General features: G+C 42.5%; 1 protein-coding gene and 1 non-coding gene across 2 annotated transcripts in view; both read right to left on the bottom strand.

Annotated features, from left to right (window-relative positions):
- Positions 1–21,507, bottom strand: part of SMAD4 (SMAD family member 4) — a 2,088,766-nt gene that overhangs the window by 1,999,913 nt on the left and 67,346 nt on the right. The window lies entirely within an intron of this gene.
- LOC122817550 lies at positions 7,955–8,041 on the bottom strand. The gene has a single exon (XR_006367293.1). It is a non-coding gene; the product is annotated as a small nucleolar RNA SNORA47 (small nucleolar RNA).

The following is a 21,507-nucleotide window of genomic DNA, read 5'->3' as shown; positions in this document are numbered from 1 at the left end:
GAGTTTCACATATTTGTGGGAAACAATTAATAAAGCTAATACAAAATGCAATAGCCATAAATTATGTACCCACACACAAACTGGTTCAGCAATATCCATATTCATGGGGACATGAAAAAATGAAGTACTTAAGACTATGATTAAAAATTATTCCAAAGGATATGTGGGAAGAGACTTAAAAAAATATATTATGTACACACACATATACATATATATTACACACACGCACACACACACACACACATATATATATATATATATATATACACACATACATATATATATATATATATATATATATATATATATATATATATATTATATATATACAAAAACTGAGAAATTGGAAGCTCTGTTATATAGATACGTTTAGTAAAATACAATCAATTAAAATGTTTTTAGTCCCTTTACTCATACAAAGATTAGGGATGTTTTGCTTCCAATAGAACAAGGCAGACTGGGATTACCTGATTTGAAGGGGTATTTCAAAGCTACACATTTAAGGCTCTTATACATAGCACAAGCAGAAACCTACAATTCTAAGTGGAAAGGGATGATGCCGAAACAGGAGGAAGTTCAAGAAACAAGAAGAGACTGGTATATTGGATGCAGGCCTTTAAGGAGAACTAGGGGATACAGACAATAGCCAAGAGGAGGTTGGAATTTACTGAAGAAAACTGGCAAAGGAACCAAGGTACTGGGTGCAAATAAACTAGAGAGGGAAAGGTAACTGAATGGGAAGATGCCAAGAATTTATGTGGACTACAGGTTAGACATTGCCTTCTCTATCAAGGACTGACAGAGTACAGGCAAAGAGAAAGAAATAGGAGGATCCTAAATGAAAGCCCAACACTGGCAGAGTTTTTAGTAGACTCTAGAATAGTAGCTGCTGTCAAAAAAAGGAATTAGTGGAGCATAAAAAAACTGCATGATAACTATAACAGGCTGAGGAGAATAGAAAGGGTTGGGATAAGAGATTGGATATGCAATTCACAAAGAAACAATGGGGACATGTGTATGTCTTCCAAATATACAACAAAATCTAGAAAATTTAGTACTTTTTGCTTGGAAATATTTACATGGGTATTTTTATACCCCAAGGAGACTCTAGAGAATTTTTCTCCATGTAGACAACAAATGTTGGGGGTGTGATGGGGAAGAATGACATAACATTTTCTGGGAGTGTAACGAGTGGGCAGACTTTAAAGACTCCCTGCAGACTACTGTATCAGAGATACTGGGTGAGCAAATTGGTGTATCTAAGGAAATTATTTTTTTGAACTATGATATAAAATCGGAATTGCTAAGACATAGTAAGTCCTTGCTGAGTCTAATTATGGTAGTTGCCAAAAAAGCAATTACCAGAAAATGGAAATAAAGTCTAAACCAACTATACTAGAAATAGTGAATACAGTTAATGGATAAAACAACTAGAATTAGGATCTTTAAAAAAAGGGTAGGAGCAAATCACATAGGCAATTGTGGGAAGGTTGCATACAGGGGAAGAATGAAATTTAAAAGGTGGCAGGATTTAAATGAGCCATGTAATGTTTGACAGAAAATGATTGCGTAGATAAAGCAATGTATAATGTTTACAACTAAAATTATGTCACTATGGTTTGTGTTGTATAATGCTTGCAACTAAGATTATGTCAATATGGTTTGTTTTCATTAATGTACGATTGCCAGTGTCATAAGTGATAATTTAATAAAGATGTACTGAATGTAGAAGTTTGCAACCTGCATTGGACATTGTTCAGCAGTGCACAAAGGTACCTAGGTTTAGTTCTTTTGTTACAAATGGCCCAAAAAGATCCAAAAATTACTTCTGTCAAGCAGCATTTGAAGTCAACAGCAAGATAAACAGAAAATTGAAAATTAAGCAAGTTAAAAAATTATGAACACAGATCAGAAATAATAAGGCGTTGTAATGGTTAGACAGTTATGAAAGTCAAAACATCACAACTCTGTCAGAAACCATTTTAATGACAGTCAGAAGTTGAACTCAGAACTTAGACAAGCTTATTAAAAAACACGTTAAAATCTGCACTTGTACTTTGGACATGAGCACAAAAGCACAGTTGTGTAACTACCATAAATGTAGATGTTAGAGTGTATTCACTGTTGCAGTCATTACACATGGGTTATCCTGCTGGCAGGCTACCCGCAGTCGGCCAGAATTCCAAAGTCTAGGTTCGGCGTTGGTTGTGTCACCTCTTCCCTGACGTCAGTGCGCCAGGGGTAGAAAAGATGCAACAGACGCCATTTTCTTCAGTTTTTCTTGCCCCAGATGTCAGGTGCCCCCAAATAGGTAGGCTGAAAAAAATTATGCCCAAAAAACAAGCATATAGTAAAATAAACATTTCCTTCATCTACAAGCAAATACACCACATAGGTTGTATAGAAGTGAGAAGTACAGAAAAGTCCCAGCAAAGAAAAGGGGGATGGTGGGTGGGTAACCTGGACTGCAACAGTGAATACACTCTAACATCTACATTTATGGTAGGTACACACAACTGTACTATGTTCATTGTGTTTCACTGTTGCAGTCATTACACTTGGGTTGAATACCAAAGCTGAGGTTGGGTGGCTGGGCCTAAATAGGATTAGGAGAGCCTACCAGGCCCTGTAGAACTGCAGTGGCAAAGCCTGCTCTGGATTTAGAGTAGAGAGTGAAAGTGTGCACTGAACTCCAGGTTGCAGCCTCTAAAATGTCTTTGGTTGGTACTCCTCTAAGGAAGGTTGCTGAAGTGGCTGCTGCTCTGGTAGAATGTGGCCTAATGCCCTTAGGCACTGACTTGCCATGTTGTGAGTAGCAGAAGCGAATGCAGTGTCCTATCCATTTTGAAATAGTCTGCAGCATAAGCTACAAACAGTTGCTCAGTTTTTCTGAAAGCTTTTGTTTTGTCCAAGTTGAATCGTAGCTGTCTGTGTATGTCCAAAGTATGCAGAAGTCTCTCCCCTTTATTCTGGGGATTTGGATAGAATGTTGGCAAATGAATGGTTTGGTTGAGAGCCACACTGGATACTACCTTTGGCATAAATGTTGGGTTTGACCTTAGAGAGACCCTGTCCTAATGAAAAATGATGAAAGGTTCCACTGCCATTAATGCCTGTAACTCAGACTCTTCTTGCTGAGGTTATTGCTAGGAGCAGAGCAGTCTTCCATGATAAGAATTTTATATCAGCTGTATTGGCTGGCTCAAAAGGAGGCAGTGTGAGTTTTTCTAAAACAAAGTTGAGTTCCCAAGTAGGTGTTGGCGGTCTCCTTGGGGGTCTTATGTTTTTTGCCCCTCTGAGAAACTGTCTTAGTAGTGCATGAGAGAAAATAGGAGGTTCCGTATTGTAATGAGCTGAAATGGCAGAGGCATGGATCTTTATTGATGAGAAGGCTAGGCCTTTGTCCAGAATCTCAGTTAGATATTGTAAAATCTGAGGTATATTTGGAACAAGTGGTTCAAATCCTTGTGCCTGGTTCCAAGCACAGAATCTCTTCCATTTTTCTGCATAAGATTTCCTAGTGCTGGGCCTCCTGGCTTCTAAAATGACATCCATAACAGCTTTAGAGAGAGGTGTGGTCTGAGTGGCTAAAATATCTGCCATGCTGCCAGATTTAAGGTTCTGTGTTGACTGTGCAGAATCTGATTGTTTTGTTGAGTCAGAAGATGAGGAATTTGAGGTAAAGGCCAGGTTGGGTCTTGAGACAAGCTCTTTAGGATTGGGTATCAGTGCTGGCGTGGCCAGTCTGGGGCAATCAGGATCATTTTTGGCTTCTCTCATCTGACTTTAGGAGCACCTTGGGAAGAAGAGGCAGTTGAGGAAAGGCATAAACTGTCAAGGCTTTCCAGCTGAATGATAGAGCATCCACTTTCCGTGCTTGTGAGTGATAAGTTGAAACTCTGTAGTTGGCAGTTGTGAGGGGAGGCAAAAAGATCTATGTCTGAGCATCCCCATTTCCTTGTTATCATGCTGAAGACCTGTGGATTTAGTTTCCATTCATGAGGATCACTGAGATTTCTGCTTAGTTCGTCTGCCAGTGTATTTTTCATTCCTGGCAGGAATTGTTGCCTGCAGATGTACCTGATAGGTCAGTGCTGTGTTCCACAAAGTCATGGCTTGTCTGCAGAGGGGGTAGGAATGTGTGCCCCCTTGCTTGTTTATGTACCACATTACTGTGGTGTTATCCGTCTTTAGTAATAGTTGTCCTGGATGAAGTAGATCCTTGAAGGCTGTCAGGGCATTCTGTACAGCTAGGATCTCTTTTTGATTGATGTGAAGATGCATTTGTTCCTTGGGCCACGTGCCCTGAATACATTTTCCTGCAATGTTTGCCCCCCAGGCACAGTCCGATGCATCGGTTGTTATTGTCTGCCTGGCTGTGGGTAAGGTAAAAGATTGTCCCTTGTTCTGGTGACAGGCCCGTGCCCACCATCGAACCTCCTGTTGCAGGCAGGGAATTAGAGTTATTATTGTTTCCTGGCTGTGGCAATGTTGAGTCCAAACACGCTTTAGATACCATTATAATTTCCTCATATGCAGTCTTGCATATGGTATTAGTAGAATGCAGGATGCCATGAAGCCCACGGCCTGCAGAATTTTTCTTGCAGGGAGCTGGGTCTTGGTTGCCATCATTTGAAAGTAATGAATCAGTTGCTTTTGCTTGTCTGGCGTGAGATAAGCCATCTGGGCAGTTATATTTAAGCTTGCACCCAGGAATATTATCTCTTGAGAGGGCACTAGTTTTGATTTCTTTTCGTTTACTGTGTACCCTAAGCAAATTAGTAATCTTTTTACAAACGCCAGATGCTTTAGTAGAATGTCCTTGCTCTCTGCTTGAATAAGGCAGTCGTCCAAATAGGGATATATTTGAATTCCTTTTTGTCTGCAAAATGCAATTACTGGTGCCAGGCATTTTGTGAAGACCCTGGGCGCAGTAGATAAGCCAAAGGGCAGTGCAGAAAATTGGTAATGCATTGAGCCAGCTATGAATCTGAGGTATCTTCTGCAAGATTGTCTGATTGGGACATTCAGGTATGCCTTCTTGAGGTCCAAAGTAACTAGCCAAGCCTTCTTGCCCAGCATGGGTAGAAGTTGATGCAGTGTTAACATTTTGAATTTTGGAACATCCAGGAAAGTATTTAGGATTGACAGGTCCAGTATTGGTCTCCAGGCTTTGTCCTTTTTGGGTACCAGGAAAAGTCTTGAGTAAAATCCTTGTTCCTGTTCTTGTTGTGGTACTCTTTGAATAGCTCTCATGTCCATGAGAGCAGAAATTTGTTTTTGTGCCTCTGCCCATTGGTTTTGTGGCAGGTCCGGCAAACCTTTTGATTTTGGAAGGGTGTGAAAGCAGAACCTGTAACCCTGAGAAACAATATTTAATACCCATTTGTCCTGGGTGATCATGTGCCAATTTTGTGAAAAAAGTGCCAGCTTTCCCCCTAAAGGTGCTGGTAAGAGCCTGGCATTTGTAGGGGGAAGTCATTGGGACTGTTTCCTATAAGGCTGTGATTTGTCTTCTCCTGCTTTGGGGGCTGAAGCACTCCATTGTTTAGGTCTGTATGAGCCTTGGGGCTGAGATCTGCCTCTTGGCCGTCTGTATCTGCCTCTTTGTGGCCTGTCTGACACCGGAAAGGACCAATTTTTTGAAGGCCAGTTTCTGATAAACCTAGGTGGTTGAACCTGTAAGAAATCCTTTACTGCCTGCATTGATTTTGCTTTATCCTTAACACCTCTTCTGCCTTAACAGCAAACAAAGTATCATGCTGTAGTGGAGCATCCAATAATTTTACTTTAACATGTTCAGGTAAACTTTGTTATTTCAACCAAGCATGCCTTCGAATGACAGAGCCTGTAACTGCGGCTCTACAAGAAGCCTCTAATGAATCAAAACCACATTGCAGAGTATGCTTTCCACTTGTTCAGCTGCATGCAATAAATCCTGCATTTCCTTATAGTCATGACATTCCGAGTTTGTAACCATTTTCTGTTTTAACAAAGACATGAGGTACTGTTGATATTTAAGCATGTGAAACTGGCAGTTTAAAGTCCTTACAGCTAAAGTAGCAGAAGTATACACTTTTTTTCCCCCATCTATCCAGAGCTCTAGAATCCCTATCAGAGGGGACAGGATTTTTTGCAGTGGAAGCCTTAACCCCTTTGGGACCCTGAGAAATTGTTTCTAGGTCAGCAGCAGGGTTTTTATAAAGAACTTTATGAGAGTCAGGGACCCTGTAGTACCTGTCTGGCTTGAATGGAGCAGGGGGTAATAGTCAAAGTCAGTGCCTTGCCTAGGCCTTTTATCAGGAGCGTGATGGGAGCCCCCGATCAAAGTAATTAGGTCTTCGGCCATTTTAAGCATCTGTTTCTTTGGCATGGATGATTGTCCAGGAGAATGCTGTACTTGTTTCCTTGTCTTTAATGGTGTTTTGACTTTGCCTTGGCTGCTGTAGTGGACTTAATAGTAAGCTGTGAAGGTTTGAAAACACCCTCAGAAGCAGATGCCTGCTCAGCAGCTCTGGACCCATCTGAGGGAATAGTTTCCGCATGCCCAATACCTTGAGTTTCCAGAGGCCTAGGTGTCTCCACGTGGGAGTCTGGTACGGCCTGTGGCTCTGAGGTAGTGGGTGTCAGGGGCTGCGAAAGCACCTCACTGAGAACCGGCGACTGGCCTAGAAGAGGCTTCGTCGTCGGTTTTGGACCTCGGATGCCTGTCCTTTTCCTTGTCTTTGCGTTTTCTATGAATTCCGGTCATCGGTTGTTCCGACAGCATTATATAGTTAAACCTTCGGCCAAAGTAATGAAAAGCAAAATCAAACCGACGCTTAATAGTGCGTTTGCTGAATCTAGCACAAAACCGACAACTAGTAACGTCATGGTCAGGGCTTAGGCAAGGAATGCAGTAAGAATGAAAGTCCTTATGAGGTATTTGCTTCCCACAAGAAATACAATTGTTAACTTTTACTGACATCGGTCTGGAGCAAGAAAAAGTTTCCCCAACGGGGTACTTAGCTTTATTGAAGACTTGGGTTCTGAAATTCGATTTCGAAAATCTCAGGAGTCAGCCGACTGGCACTTGCGAACTTCACTGCTTTTGCTTTGGGCACCGCGCGGCAAGAAAGACTGAAGAAAATGGCGTTGGCTGCATCTTTTATACCCCTGGCGCACTGATGTCATAGAAGAGGCGACACAACCGACACCAGACCGAGACTTTGGAATTCTGGCCGACTGCAGGTAGCCTGCCAGCAGGATAACCCAAGTGTAATGACTGCAACAGTGAAACACGAACATCTAGAGAAAAGTCAAAAATACGGCAATCCAAAAGAAAAGAATACGTTAGTACCTGCTTAGAACGTAAGCATGTGATAGAAGAAGATATTACTCAAACTAAATTTTATGGAAATTCTCTCACTGGGCCTCAAATGAAAATGGGCCTTGTGCCCAGTTGGACTTTCATGGTAAACAAAGCAAGACAATTCTTTAAGACCCATTTTTACCAGTCTTAACGTCATAGCTTTGAAACTGTGCAATACTAATGAACATTTGATTGGTTAACACACAGTCATTGGGAAAACCAGCTTAAAGTAACAGAGCAGATGACATGGTAAACAAGTAGTAGGACATCTGAAAAAAAGGTAACAGACAGCTTAGCAGTTTTTGTTTAAGCAGTAAACAGTGACAATCTTCCAACATTTCATTTTAAAAACTAATAAAATGGTTTGTGGTATGAAGAAGCTCTATACCTGGCCTTTTGACTTTTTATAGGTTTCATAGGTTACTACTAGGCTAACTGCCCTTGTGGCCCATTTTAAGCCCAGCCAATTACCTCACATGAGAATCAAACCCTTCACCTTGTGTCTGTAACGTAAACACCTTAATTATGCCAACCTCCCAATTTCAAATTATGTATGCACAGGCAATCATCTTGCTCAGAGAAATACAAAGAAAAAGAAAACACCAAATTTCTGTGCATCTAGTTTGATGTCGGGAGATGTAACCAGTAAAAAGCAACATGTGAAAAGTTGCCTCACCTTCTCAACTCCCTTTGAAGTATACATGAAATCATGAAGTCTAAAACAGTTCCTAACATGCAAAAAGTACAGTTATGTACCTACCATAAATGTAGATGTTAGAGTGCTAATACAGCTGCAGTCATAACAGACGGGTTATCCTGCTGTCAGGCGGGTCCTCGGTCGGCCGAATTCCAAAGTCTAGGTCCGGCGTCGGTTGTCGTCGCTTCTTCCCTGACGTCAGTGCGGCAGGAGTATAAAAGAACCAGCCGACACCATTTTCTTCAGTTTTTCTTGCCCCAGATGTCAGGTGCCCCCAGAAGGAAGGCAAAACATAAACTTATGTAATAATGCAATGCAATATAATCAAAAACCAGTACTGTGCCAGCAAATACACCATAAAAGAATACCCCAATCAGGTTGTATGAGGAGGTGTTTGTCATAAGAACTGTCCCAAGTGGGGAAGTAGGGAGGGAAACCTGGACTGCAGCTGTATTAGCACTCGAGCATCTACATTTATGGTAGGTACAAAACTGTACTATGTTCATCGTGCATACAGCTGCAGTCATAACAGATGGGTTGAATCCCAAAGCTAAAAAGGGGTGGCAGGCACTAAGTGGAACTAGGAGGTGCAAGGATGCCCTGCAAGACTGCTGTGGCAAAGCCCGCTCTAGATTTAGAGTATAGTGGAAGGTGATAGTGTTCGGAGAAAGTGTGCACAGAACTCCAAGTAGCTGCTTCCAAAATATCCTTGGTAGGAACCCCCCCTGAGGAAAGCTGCAGAGGTAGCTGTGGCCCTTGTGGAGTGAGATCTGATGCTTGTAGGTGCAGTTTTTCCATGAAATGAGTAACAAAAGCGTATGCAGTGGGCTATCCATTTTGAGATGGTCTGTTTGGAAATAGCCTTTCCTTGAGCACCTGTAGCATAGGACACAAAGAGTTGCTCTGATTTTCTGAATGGCTTTGTTCTGTCCAAATAATAACAAAGTTGTCTGTGAATGTCCAAGGAATGTAGTAGTCTTTCCCCTTTGTTTTGTGGGTTAGGATAAAAGGTAGGTAAGTGAATAGTCTGATCCAAGGCTACACTGGATACTACCTTTGGCATAGAGGAAGGGTTGGTTCGTAAGGAAACTCTGTCCTGATGGAAAATGATGAAGGGTTGCACAGCCATGAGGGCTTGTAGTTCCGAAGCCCTGCGTGCTGAGGTGATAGCCAGAAGGAAGGCTGTTTTCCATGACAGATATTGCAGTTCTGTTGAAGCAGCTGGCTCAAATGGAGGCAGGGTCAGTTTTTCTAAAATGAAGTTGAGGTCCCAAGCAGGTACTGGTGGATTTCTTGGGGGTTTTATATTCTTAGCCCCTCTGAGGAACTGTCTTAAGAGAGGATGAGAGAATAAAGGATGATCAGTGTTGTAGTGTACAGAAATGGCTGAAGCATGGATCTTGATGGAGGAGAAGGAAAGTCCACTGTTTAACATCTCAGCTAGGTACTGTAATATTTGAGGTAAATTTAGTACCCAAGGATTCTGGCCCTTTTTCTGATTCCAAGCACAAAACCGTTTCCATTTGGCAGAGTAGGCTTTTCTAGTAGAAGGTCTTCTGGCCTCCAAGATGATATCCTGCACCTCCTGGGAGAGAAGAGTCTGTTGGGAAATCCTGGGATCCTCCATGCGGCTAGATTGAGGGTTTTCAGTTGAACTGTGCTGGGTCAACAGAAGAGGCACTAGAGGCAGGATCCATGGTGGGGAATGCGTCAAGCTCTTCAGGAGTGGATATCAGTGTTGTCTTGGCCAGTCTGGAGCAATGAGAATCTTTGGCCTCTCTGCTCTGGCTTTTAATAGAACTTTGGGCAGCAGAGGAAGAGGTGGAAAGGCATAGACTGTCAATGTTGTCCAATTGAAGGAAAGTGCATCCACTTTCCAGGCCTGTGGATGATAGGTCCTTGAGCAAAATTTTTTCAGTTGGTAATTTTTGTGGGTAGCAAAGAGATCAATGTCTGGCCGTCCCCATGCCTGAATTATCTTTGCGAAAACTTGAGGATGCAACCTCCATTCGTGAGGATGTGTCATATTTCTGCTTAGGTTGTCTGTCAGCGTGTTTTCCTTCCCTGGCAGGAATTGTGCTTGAAGTTGGATTTGCAATTCCAGAGCAGTGTTTCAAAGGGACATGGCTAGTCTGCACAGGGGGTATGAATGAGTTCCTCCCGGTTTGTTTATGTACCACATCACTGTGGTGTTGTCTGTCCTTATCAACAGCTGGCCTGGATGCAGTAGGTCTTTGAAGGCCATAATAGCATTTTGTACTGCTAGCATTTCCTTTTGATTGATGTGTAGGTGCTTTTCCTTTTGGGACCATTTGTCCTGAATGCACTGATCTGACATGTGCGCCCCCCGCACCGCGCGGCAAGAAAGACTGGGGAAAATGGCGTCGGATGGTTCTTTTATACCCCTGCCGCACTGACGTCAGGGAAGAAGCGACGACAACCGACGCCGGACCTAGACTTTGGAATTCGACCGACCGAGGACCCGCCTGAGGGCAGGATAACCCGTCTGTTATGACTGCAGCTGTATGCACGATGAACATCAACACAGCTTTAGAACTTAGATAGACAACACTGAACTCCTGTTCGATACAGACATAGTATACTATAATTAAAGCACAATACTCTTCTACAAATGCTAGGAATGAATGCACCTGTGCCATCTACAATGTTCCAAACAAATTAAATGCCACAATGATAATAAAGACCACCACATGAAGTTGCTCAATGTAAAGCAAAGCACATAAGTCATAGGTTCATATGTGATTACCAGGCTAATGGCACAAGAACCTTTACAAGCCTAGCCAATAAGATCCAAGATATGACAATGTTATATCTCAATTCCCTAGATATGGGATGAGATAGTTGGAGACCAAAGTCATTTTACAGACTGCCTGTGTCCATAAGGGACATGGGCAGAACCCCGGAAGTGAATTTACAGCTCCCCATCCATACATCCAAATTCGTTTTGAAAACTGCGAGGGATAGGATTTGTTTTACAAAGATGGGAAGTTTATTCAACAGATGACATAGCTTTAGGGATACAAACCTGTTTCTTCAGCAAGTTCAGTTAAGAGTCACTAATAAGGTTCAGGGTCCATAGCACACGTAATCCGCCCATATAATTTTTCTTGCGAACATGCAACATTTTTATCAGGGTTGGATCAAACAATGCTTTGTAGGTCAGGTGTAAGTCACTTCTCAATAAATGATATAAGATGGAGTAAAGGGATGGGGGCCTTCAATCGGTTCGCACAAAACATGTGCCTTAAAATTTGTAATTTTTTAATATAACAAGAAACCTCTAAGGTCATTCCAATTGGCATAAGTACCTCATTAGGTACCTGTAGAAGGGAGCTCCGTACTTGATCACGGGCCTGATCAGGGCCAAGTATAATAACACTATTACTTTCTTTGACCTTGATGCCTTGCCTTTACTTATAAAAGATGAGCCACAAAGAAGGACTTCCTCACTACCATTGCAACCTGGTGGTCACTGTTTAAGTTACTATCAGTGTTTTTCGGTCCCCCACCACTCAATCTACTATTAGGGGTGTGCTAGCAATATTATAATTTGCAGGGATATTTGATTTACCAAAGAGTATGATAACACATTTGTTTTAGTATTTAGTCTCAGACCATGATTTTGGCACCAGTCGTTTGTCATTTTTAGGTCTGTTTGTGGGATGTCAACATTGTTTGTGGATTTGATGATTGCTCCCAGTTTACATTCACTGGCAAACATGGTGAGCCAGATGTCCCCAATATTGGTATATACTTCTCTGAAGTGAAAGACAAACAGGAGGAGTCCAAACACTGAGCCCTGTGGGACACTACTAGTAACAGGTTTCTTACTGGAAGTGGATTCACCTATATGGATAACATGTGTCCTTGTCAGTGAGCTAGTTTGCTATCCACCTAATGATGTAGGAGTTTTTGCCTAATGCAGTACGTTTATCTACAATCTCCAAGTAGGGAGACATGTCAAAAGCTTTGGTCGGGTTTATATAAGCAGTATATACCATTTTACCCTCATCTATGGCCCTGGCAACTTTCTCGAAGAAGTACACCAGACTGAGCAGCAGGCAAGGCCTCCCTTTGAACAAGCCAATTTGGGCCTGGTCCAGTGTTTGGTTATTTCCTAATGTTGTCATTGATCAGATCAATAATAATTCTCTCCATGGCCTTGCAGCTAAGATTGATCAAGCTTATGGGTCTGTAGTTCCCTGGGCAGTTGATGGGCCCCCTTGTGCATAGGGGTGGACTGTTACAGTCCTCCATTCTTCTGAGACAAAGCCCATCCGGAGGTGGTGGTTGAACAGGGTTTCTAGTGGCCCTGACAGATCCTGTTTCAATCTATTTACGAGGCATCCTGGATTCTTGTCAGGACCTATGGGGGCTGTGTTTTTGCCTGTAATGAGCACAGTAAGGACATGTTCCCTCATAATGACCAGTAGGGGAATGGTTGCGGGTATTTCTTTGGGTGCAGAAGGTGGCGACTGGGGAAGGAAGTTTGAACTCAACTTGTCAGCCAGGAGGTTTGCTATAGTTTCAGGCTGGGTGTAGGTGTTGCCATTCATTATCAACTCAACACACTGCTGAGCACTTCCCCTCACGTTACGAACACAACAAAAAAAAGTGTTATGGTTATCATTCACCCGGCAGGGTATCTTTGCCTCAGTTTGCTTTGGCAGATTTGACCAGCTCTATAATTTGCCTGTTTAGACTGGGGAAGTGTTTTTGCATTGTTTTGTCTGTTCCTTCCTGACTTTGGAGAGGATTTTTTTTCCTTTTGTTGAATGGCCTATTTATGCTAGGGGTCCACCATGGTGGTTTATTTTTCACAGTAATCACAGATTTCACTCCCGCAGCTATGGATGTGGCTGTACAGAGCTTTTGTGAACAGCACAGAGTAGGCCTCAGTGTCATATGGATTCAGATGAGCTTAGAAGTTTAATAAACTCACTAAGGTAATTGGCCATAGCAAAGTTCTTAACAGGTTTGGCATTTTATGGGAGTTCGATGTTAGTTTTAAAACTAAAGATAATCATTTTGTGGTCAGATCTTACCAGGTAGGAATTAAATTCATGGGAGGGAGCAGCATTCTCCCATGTTCATGAGTACAAGGTCTAGGATATTTGTACCGCTAGTTGGGCAGCTAACTAGTTGCTCCAGGGTGTTTGCATTAACGAAGTCCAAACACCTATGAGCGGAATGCTGAATCTAGTAGAGTTAGGTAGGTGTGGCTTTCCAGACTCCATGTTAGGGGATCTATACCTGTAAAGGATATGACAGGGGTTCTTACCTATGGTTTGCTGGGCATGAAGCAGCACAAGCAAGTCACGTTGTTGGACCAGTCTAGCAGTGTACTTGTCCTTTACAAACAATGAAACACATCCTCCCTTTGTTTTATCTTGAGCTGAAGGAGATCAAAATGTACAAAAAGCATTGTAACCTTTGATAGCTTGGGTGCTCTCCATAGTTCTGAACAATGTTTCCAAGACTGCCCATACAAACAATGTTCTTCACGGAAGGCAATTTTTTTAAAACTCCTAACATCAAACAACAGTACCTTTAGGTGTTCAGGAGTAATTTTTGTTATGCTGGAGGATTTAACAACTTTGTATGGCCCGAAAAAAGCACTATGGGGATAGGTAAAGTTTTTGCCAGTATCTGGAAGCCAAGTGGTGGACAAGTGCAAACCATCTCTGGCAAAACATCATGGTTGTTGATTACGTCTTCCCAAGCTGACAAATACTGGATCTTCCTGTTGTGACACCAGAAACAAAGACAAATGTTAAAAGTAAACCATTTCTGCTGGTATTGTGGCATCATAATTGCTGAAGGTAATATGCGACCCAAAGCTAGATTCATACCTGCCTGGGTCACACATTCGGACAGCATCATCATATCTCTTCATATAGTCATCCAGTTAGGTACATCTTTAGGTAATACCCCCACATGGACTAACCTATCATACTGGTACTTGTGGTTTGAAGACCTACGTGCATGTGTGATCTGGTGGATCCTGGCTCCAGACAGCTCATTGTGATCATCTCCTTGTTTAGTCCCACTTCCAGCCTATAAAGGCAACACACCACACAACCTAACATTCTAGTCACTGGAGATTCCATTGGAAGACCTACTGATATCCCACTATGATTTTCAGACTTATGTGTTGTGTGAGGTGCTATTTTTTTGAGTGTGTGCAGGTCCACTGAGAGATGCTTTTAAGAAGTCTTGGAGTTATGGATAGATCACATGCGAGTACTTCACCATGTAGTGGGTCTATGGCTTCGTTCCTTGGTGTTGGCAGGGAGTGTTTTGGGTGTAACACTGACAAGCTGAGATGTTTTTTTTGCATGTGCATGAGAGAGCTTTGCTTCCAATGACATTTTGTATTTACCTCTCTCACATATTTTGTCTGTTCTAAAATTAAATCAACATCAATGAACATGAGACAGTTACTATACCTCCACAGGATTCCCATATCCACTAGGTCACAAACAGAGACAACAGGGAAAGAGCCTATCCATTATACCAGATGGGAATGAGTAGGGGTGAGCCACTTAAAGGTCAAAGTGATACACTGTGTTTTAACAGTATACTAAAAGATAACCAGCAGCAAACTGGCAACTCATTGAGCAGCAGGCAACTACAGGATTTTAAACTTGAGAGATTTGCATATATATATATATATATATATATATATATATATATATATATACACACACACACACACACACACACACACACACACACACACACACACATACACACTACAAAAACTTCATAAATCTATACACTATTAAGAAGGCCAAAAAACTGGAAAAATAACACCCCGAGACTGAACTGTTCCTTAGCGCTTTCGTCCGTTTATTGTTGATTCGAACTTCTTCAGAGTAACAAAATATCAAACTTTAGAGAAATATATAGCACACAAACAATAGAGCCTTTTAATTGCTATGTAAAACAGGATCAAGAAAGGACCAATCCACATGTAGGTTGTGACAACTTGGACCAATAGCAGACACAGCTGAGGGTGTCTGTTAGGAATAACCATTTAATTGCTATGTAAAACAGGATCAAATAAGGACCAATCCACATGCAGGTTGACAACTTGGACCAGTAGCAGACACAGCTGAGGGTGTCTGTTAGGAATATAATTACTGAGCAGGGTTAACAAACTGATTGCTGGTTAGCAAGGGGAATGTACCTACATATTTACATGGAGTAGCTGTGCTCGTTGGCTTCCTGATTTTAGCTTCTCTCTGCAAGTTGTTTTACCCTCAATTGCTCCATTTGAGCGCACATTTCAAGTTAACATTCTCGTTGAGTCCTGGTTTAGTCTCAGCATTAAGCAAAATTTGCCACCTCAGTTCCTTAAGTTCAAGCAAGGTCTCGCTATCGCTGAAGAACTGGTCTATTTGCTCTAGGACAAAGAAACAGAATTTATTGAAGTTAGGGCAGGTTTGACTGTGTTGTCCCAGCGCGTTAATGCTGTCTTTATTCCTAATGGCAGCAAGGTGTTCCTTTGCCCTGTCAGACAAACTCCTGACTGTTTTTCCTCCTACATAGAAGCTGCCGCAGGCGGTACAGACTGCCGAGTAAACCACAAAGTCAGCGTGGCAGTCAAAATGCCTTTTGTGGGATACTAGGATCCTGTTATGAGGGAAGCGGTAGTTGGTTCCGGTCAGAATGTGTGGACACACTACACATCGCCCACACGAAAACATGCCAATCTGAGGTGTTTCACTGCTGGGTGGAGGGTTATAGTCATTTCTTTCAAATATAGTCCTCAGAGTTCTTGTCCTCTTGTAGGAGAACGTGGGGTTATCGCCTAGTGTTTTGCTGAGGCCTCTGTCAGCTCTGATGATATTCCAGTTGTCCATAAGAATGCCTTTAATTGCATTCATGTCCCTGCTGATGGGGACTGGGTAGCTGCCGAGTCTGTCTATGCCACTGTCTCCTGCTCCAGATTTTTGTTTGGGAGTAAATCCATACTTGAGAATGGGTCTGAACCTGGTCGTTCTTAGGATTGCAATCTCATTTTTGATTTTGATGACCAGATTTTCGGGGTAACTCCTGTTAACAAAAAGCTCTGATAGGAACTGGCATTCTTTGTGAAACATAGCCTCATTGGACACCAGCCTAGATAGTCAAATGAATTGTCCTCTCATGACATTTTTCTTCATAAAAAACAGGTGCTGGCTGCTAAACTCAAGGAAGTTATTCCTGTAGGTATCTTTTCTGTGCACCGTGGATTCGAGTTCACCGGTGGTGGCGTTGATGGTGATCCGTGTGTCTAAGAAGTTGACACTGTCTCCGCATCCTGATACCTCAAATTGCAGGTAGGGAATGCTATCACAGATATCTGTAATGAAGGACTGGACCGCAGTGACTGTTCCCTTCCAAATAATTACTATATCGTCAATAAATCTCCGATATAGTAGGACATGTTTGTACCCTTCTAGTTTGACTAGCGTTTCCATTTCCCACGTGCACAATACCAGATTCGCAAATGCCGGGGCCATCTTTGAGCCCATGGCGACTCCCTTGATTTGCTGGAAAGTGTTTTCCTGAAACTCGAAAAAGTTGTTTTTGAGCACCGCTGTCGTCAGACCCATTAAAGTTTCCGTTCTTGTGGTACTGTACTTAACATACTTTTGCAAAAAGAGCTCCACAGCATTGATTCCCTCTAGGTGAGGGATATTTGAGTACAGCGAGACTATGTCTAGAGTCACCAGGGTACAGCCTGTGAAGTTCCCCTTGTTGCTGTACAGATCATTGAGGAAGTCCCAAGAATCCTGTGTGTAGAACAGGGAGCCTTGTACCAACGGGTTGAAGACTCTATCCAGGTATTCTGAAATATATTCCGTTTTAGTTTTTTTGCCGGAGATGATGAGTCTGAATGGTGGGTCTGTCACGTTTTTGTGTATCTTGGGAATGCCGAATGCTCTGCCCAAGTTGGGGCAGCGTACCTGCATAAACATGAGTTCTTCCAGGGAGATCAGATTGTTGGATTCCAGTGTAGACAGCAGCTTGTCTATGGACCTCAGGCTCTCATTCACCTCATTGATTGTCACTGGCTTGTAAAACTCATCGTCCTGGAGTATCCGGTAAATCTTTTCCTTATAGGCAGCCTGATTCATAAGCACTAATCCTGTGCCTTTATCTGCCTTCATGACCCTTAAGTTCAGGTCATTACTCAATTCATGTAAAGCTTGTTTCTCCGTGCTGGACAAGTTAAACCATTTGTCATGGCTCGGGTGATTGAGCAATCTCCGTATCTCAAATTCACATACTTTTTGAAAGGTTTGTAGGCTACTGCAGAGCGCTGGGGTGTATAGGCTCTTCTTTCTCAGGGCTTTCAGTTGATCCGCACTGTTCAGCTTGGTAGTTTGGCTGCTCAGAGTGTCCACAACATCAGAGTACAGGTATTTCAGATTCAGTTTCCTCGTATAGAGCCGTAGGTCCAGAATCACATCGGTGACGCTGGCTCTTTGGGAGGGGATGAACGTAAAACCTTTTGCCAGGAGATGCAGCTGGTCACAAGAGAGTTCAGAGTCAGTGAGGTTGAATACCTGGGCATCGGTTATGGCTGGGTTGGCCATTAATATGGCCTCGCGGTCATGCTCCTGGTGGTCATGCGTCCTCCTGTCCAGTATTGTCTGTTGCCCCTGCCTCTCGTGCGCCCCCTCCCTCCTCTCCTGCCTCCCGCCCCGTTGCCATGCCATAAAAAAGGTTGTTCCTCTTGATTATGCATTGCATCAGGGTAGGGCTGCATTCGTGGTGCTGGCGGGGCTCCCGGTTCTGTAGGAGCGAAACCCGGTGGTGGTGCATTAACTCCAGGAGGAGCTTGTGGAGGGAGTGGTGGAGGTAGATGTTGTCCTGTTGATGTGGAGTATGACCCTTGTCCTGATCCTTGAGGTGTTTGCAACAACCCGTTCCTTGGTACCCTCTCACCGTTTAAGAGATATGCGCTATTTTGTCTGTATTGCGCTAGATCCCTATCAAGCTTTCTCTGCTTGCGGAAGATGAGTGTGGCCACATGCCTGGTGATCTTTGGCACTATTCTATCAAAAAGGTGCCTGAAGGATTCAAAATCATGGTGCCCAAGAACGGTAGCTTGTAACAGTTGCAGTTCATTCCTTAAGTTGTCCAATCTAGTCTGGTTGTGATTAATCAGGAGATTGAGGGTGGCAAGACCAGTATCATTGAAGAGTTTGCACAAGTTCACAAAGATATCCGAGTTCCTGGTGATCCCAATGGGGAACCTGTAGCACCTAAGTCCCTGTGGGACTATCTGGTGGTGTACACATGACTTCAAAAAATAAATGTCATATTCTATGTTTTTGAACAGTGTGAGTTTTCTTTCAAGCTCAAAAATTAGGTCCCTGCACTGGTTAATCGGTTGTGCATTCTCCCGGACTTCATTCAGTCTAACAAAGGCCCCTGTTGGTTGTAGAAATGGATTGCTGTTATTTTGGGGCTGCAGAAACTGCTGAATATTTTCAATGCGTAGTCCTTGTGGAACCTGCGGGACGGGACTCCCTGCACGTGGTGGGCCATTGATCGGTGGGTGTACAGGGGAGCATCCTTGGTTGCCATCGGCCGGTTGTTGCCCCCTTGGGTTGCTGGCGCCTTCTGGGAATGCTGTGGCTGTATTGGATAGTCTGCTGGGGAGTAGAAGCCCTTGGGTATCCGTGACCGTGTCGGGCTGTCCTGAAGCAGCATGGAGTCTATTGGGGGAGTTCATGGCTATCATGGAGCCCTCCATGCCATGGGAGCCTGTAAATAGGCTCTGTGAGTATCCCCCTTGGTTTCTTTGCATTTCATTGCATCGATGAAGTAAAACTTTTGCTCGGTCAATGGTGGCTCGATATTCCATTAACAGAGCATCATAGTTCTGTTGGTCTGTGTGCTCATCTGTGTCAAATAGAGGTTGGCTACTAGAGCCTGGCTCATCCCTCGGTGTGCTTTCCATCTGGTCTTCTATGGCGGAACAATTAACAAATGCAGAGCTACCGTTCTAAAAAAGCAAGGAAGAACTAAGACTGATATACTACAAAAACTTCATAAATCTATACACTATTAAGAAGGCCAAAAAACTGGAAAAATAACACCCAGAGACTGAACTGTTCCTAAGCACTTTCGTCCGTTTATTGTTGATTTGAACTTCTTCAGAGTAACAAAATATCAAACTTTAGAGAAATATATAGCACACAAACAATAGAGCCTTTTAATTGCTATGTAAAACAGGATCAAGAAAGGACCAATCCACATGTAGGTTGTGACAACTTGGACCAATAGCAGACACAGCTGAGGGTGTCCGTTAGGAATAGCCATTTAATTGCTATGTAAAACAGGATCTTTTTTGGCCTTCTTAATAGTGTATAGATTTATGAAGTTTTTGTAGTATATCAGTCTTGGTTCTGACTTGCTTTTTAGTACGGTACCTCTGCATTTGCATGTATATATATATTACACACACACACACACACACACACACACACACACACACGTGTATAAATATATATACACATTAGATATATATATATATATATATATATATATATATATATATATACACGCATACATACATATATATATATATATATATATATACACACATACATACATACACAAGCACACAAAAGCACACATAAATATATATATATATATATATATATATATATATATATATATATCTATATATACACACACACATCTAATCTATATATATATATATATATATATATATATATATATATATATATATTTATATATATATATATATATATATAGCTGGGTCTACCTGATTTAAACGAAAGGTTCAAACGCAGACAAACAGAACACGGACACCGGAAGATCGACAACAGAGAAGACAGACAGCTGAAAATCCCAATGCTGAAAACACCAACATGTTAAGGTAAGTATGCGATAGGGACAGACATAGTCAGGGTGCGGGTAAATGAAGTGTGTGATACTGACGGACGTTAGGGTTAGGGTGCGGGTCAGGTAAGTGTGCAATAGTGACGGACCTTACAGTTAGGGTTTGGGTTAAGGATAGTGCATAAATAGTTGTGTATGTAAGCATTACTGTAGGTTTGTAAGGTGTTTGGTGTGCTTGTGTTGTGTGTGTGTTTTAAGGAAAAGGTATTTGTTTTGATTGTCGGGCATGTGAAGTTTCATGTTTTTGAACTTTCGTTTTTCTCGTGACGGTTATTTCGTTGTCGGTGCTTTGGTATTCCGGTGTTATCAGGTAGACCCATATATAGATATATATATACACACACATATATATATATATATATATATATACATACACATACATATATACACATACACACACATACATATATACCTTGTTCCCCATTGGCCCTTTTTTCAATTATAAAGTAATTCCCAATACTATTCTAGTATGTCTAAAGGTCAGTTGTCAATCTCCTCTCCGGTCCAGCTGGTGAATCTGGGAATCTTGAGGCAATGTTACAACTGCCTCATGTACACAGACAACCCTCTCCTCCTCCCAACAAATCCCAGCACATGTGAGAGATGCAACCATATAGCCAAACTGGAGGCTAAGCTCTCTCAACTCAGTATTGGCGTAACCAGTCAGGAGGAGAAGGAAACCACACTCACTACAACTGCAGCCTCACATAGACCTACTCCGACAGCAAACCAAACACATAAACACACAAAAACATACTCGGAGGCTCTAAATAAAAATCTGCCTAAGCAGCAGAGACCTCCAAAGCAGATACCCAAGCAACCGCTACCCCAAAACAAAAAACGTGCAACATATAGCTAGCCCTTAAGGCTAAACAACACACTTGATACACTCGTAATAGGTGACTCTATCGTCAGGCACACTGACGTCCCGCTCACCAGGCTGAACAAGGAGAAGGTCACGGTGAGCTGCCTGTCGGGCGCTAGGATCCGCCACATAACACAAGCACTCAGGTCACTCCAAGGCAAGTACAAATATGACTCTGTCATTGTCCATGCTGGTGTGAATGACCTGAGACGTACCTCCCTGGACTACATGAAAAGAGACATAGAGGAGCTCTCTGAGCATGTAGCCCAGGCCGGTATGACCCTGACCTTGAGTAGCATCTTACCCTCACCAAGAACGATGCCACAATATGAAGACAAGATGATCAATTTCAACAACTGGCTTAAGTATTGGTGTCATTTAAAGGGGATCCAATGCCTGTCAGTCTGGGATGACATGCTCGACAAGCCACGTTGCTTCGCTAGGGACGGCTTGCACCTGTCACCCCTGGGCTTTCGAATACTGGCTAAGGCTCTTGCCACCCCCATAGTGCCTTTTTTAGGCAAGGCTCAAAAGACAAACCCACCTCCATAGACAAAACAAAGAAAAAGAAACTAAGGGTAATGCTGCTCAACGCCAGAAGTCTAAACCTCAAGATGCACGCACTCGAGGCTCTCCTCAGTA

Source organism: Protopterus annectens, chromosome 1.part1 (genome assembly GCF_019279795.1).
Source record: "Protopterus annectens isolate FY-2018-M chromosome 1.part1, PAN1.0, whole genome shotgun sequence".
NCBI classification, from domain to species: Eukaryota; Metazoa; Chordata; order Ceratodontiformes; family Protopteridae; genus Protopterus; species Protopterus annectens.
Note: the sequence above shows the minus strand (reverse complement) of the source record. Positions and strands in the feature narration are given on the sequence as shown.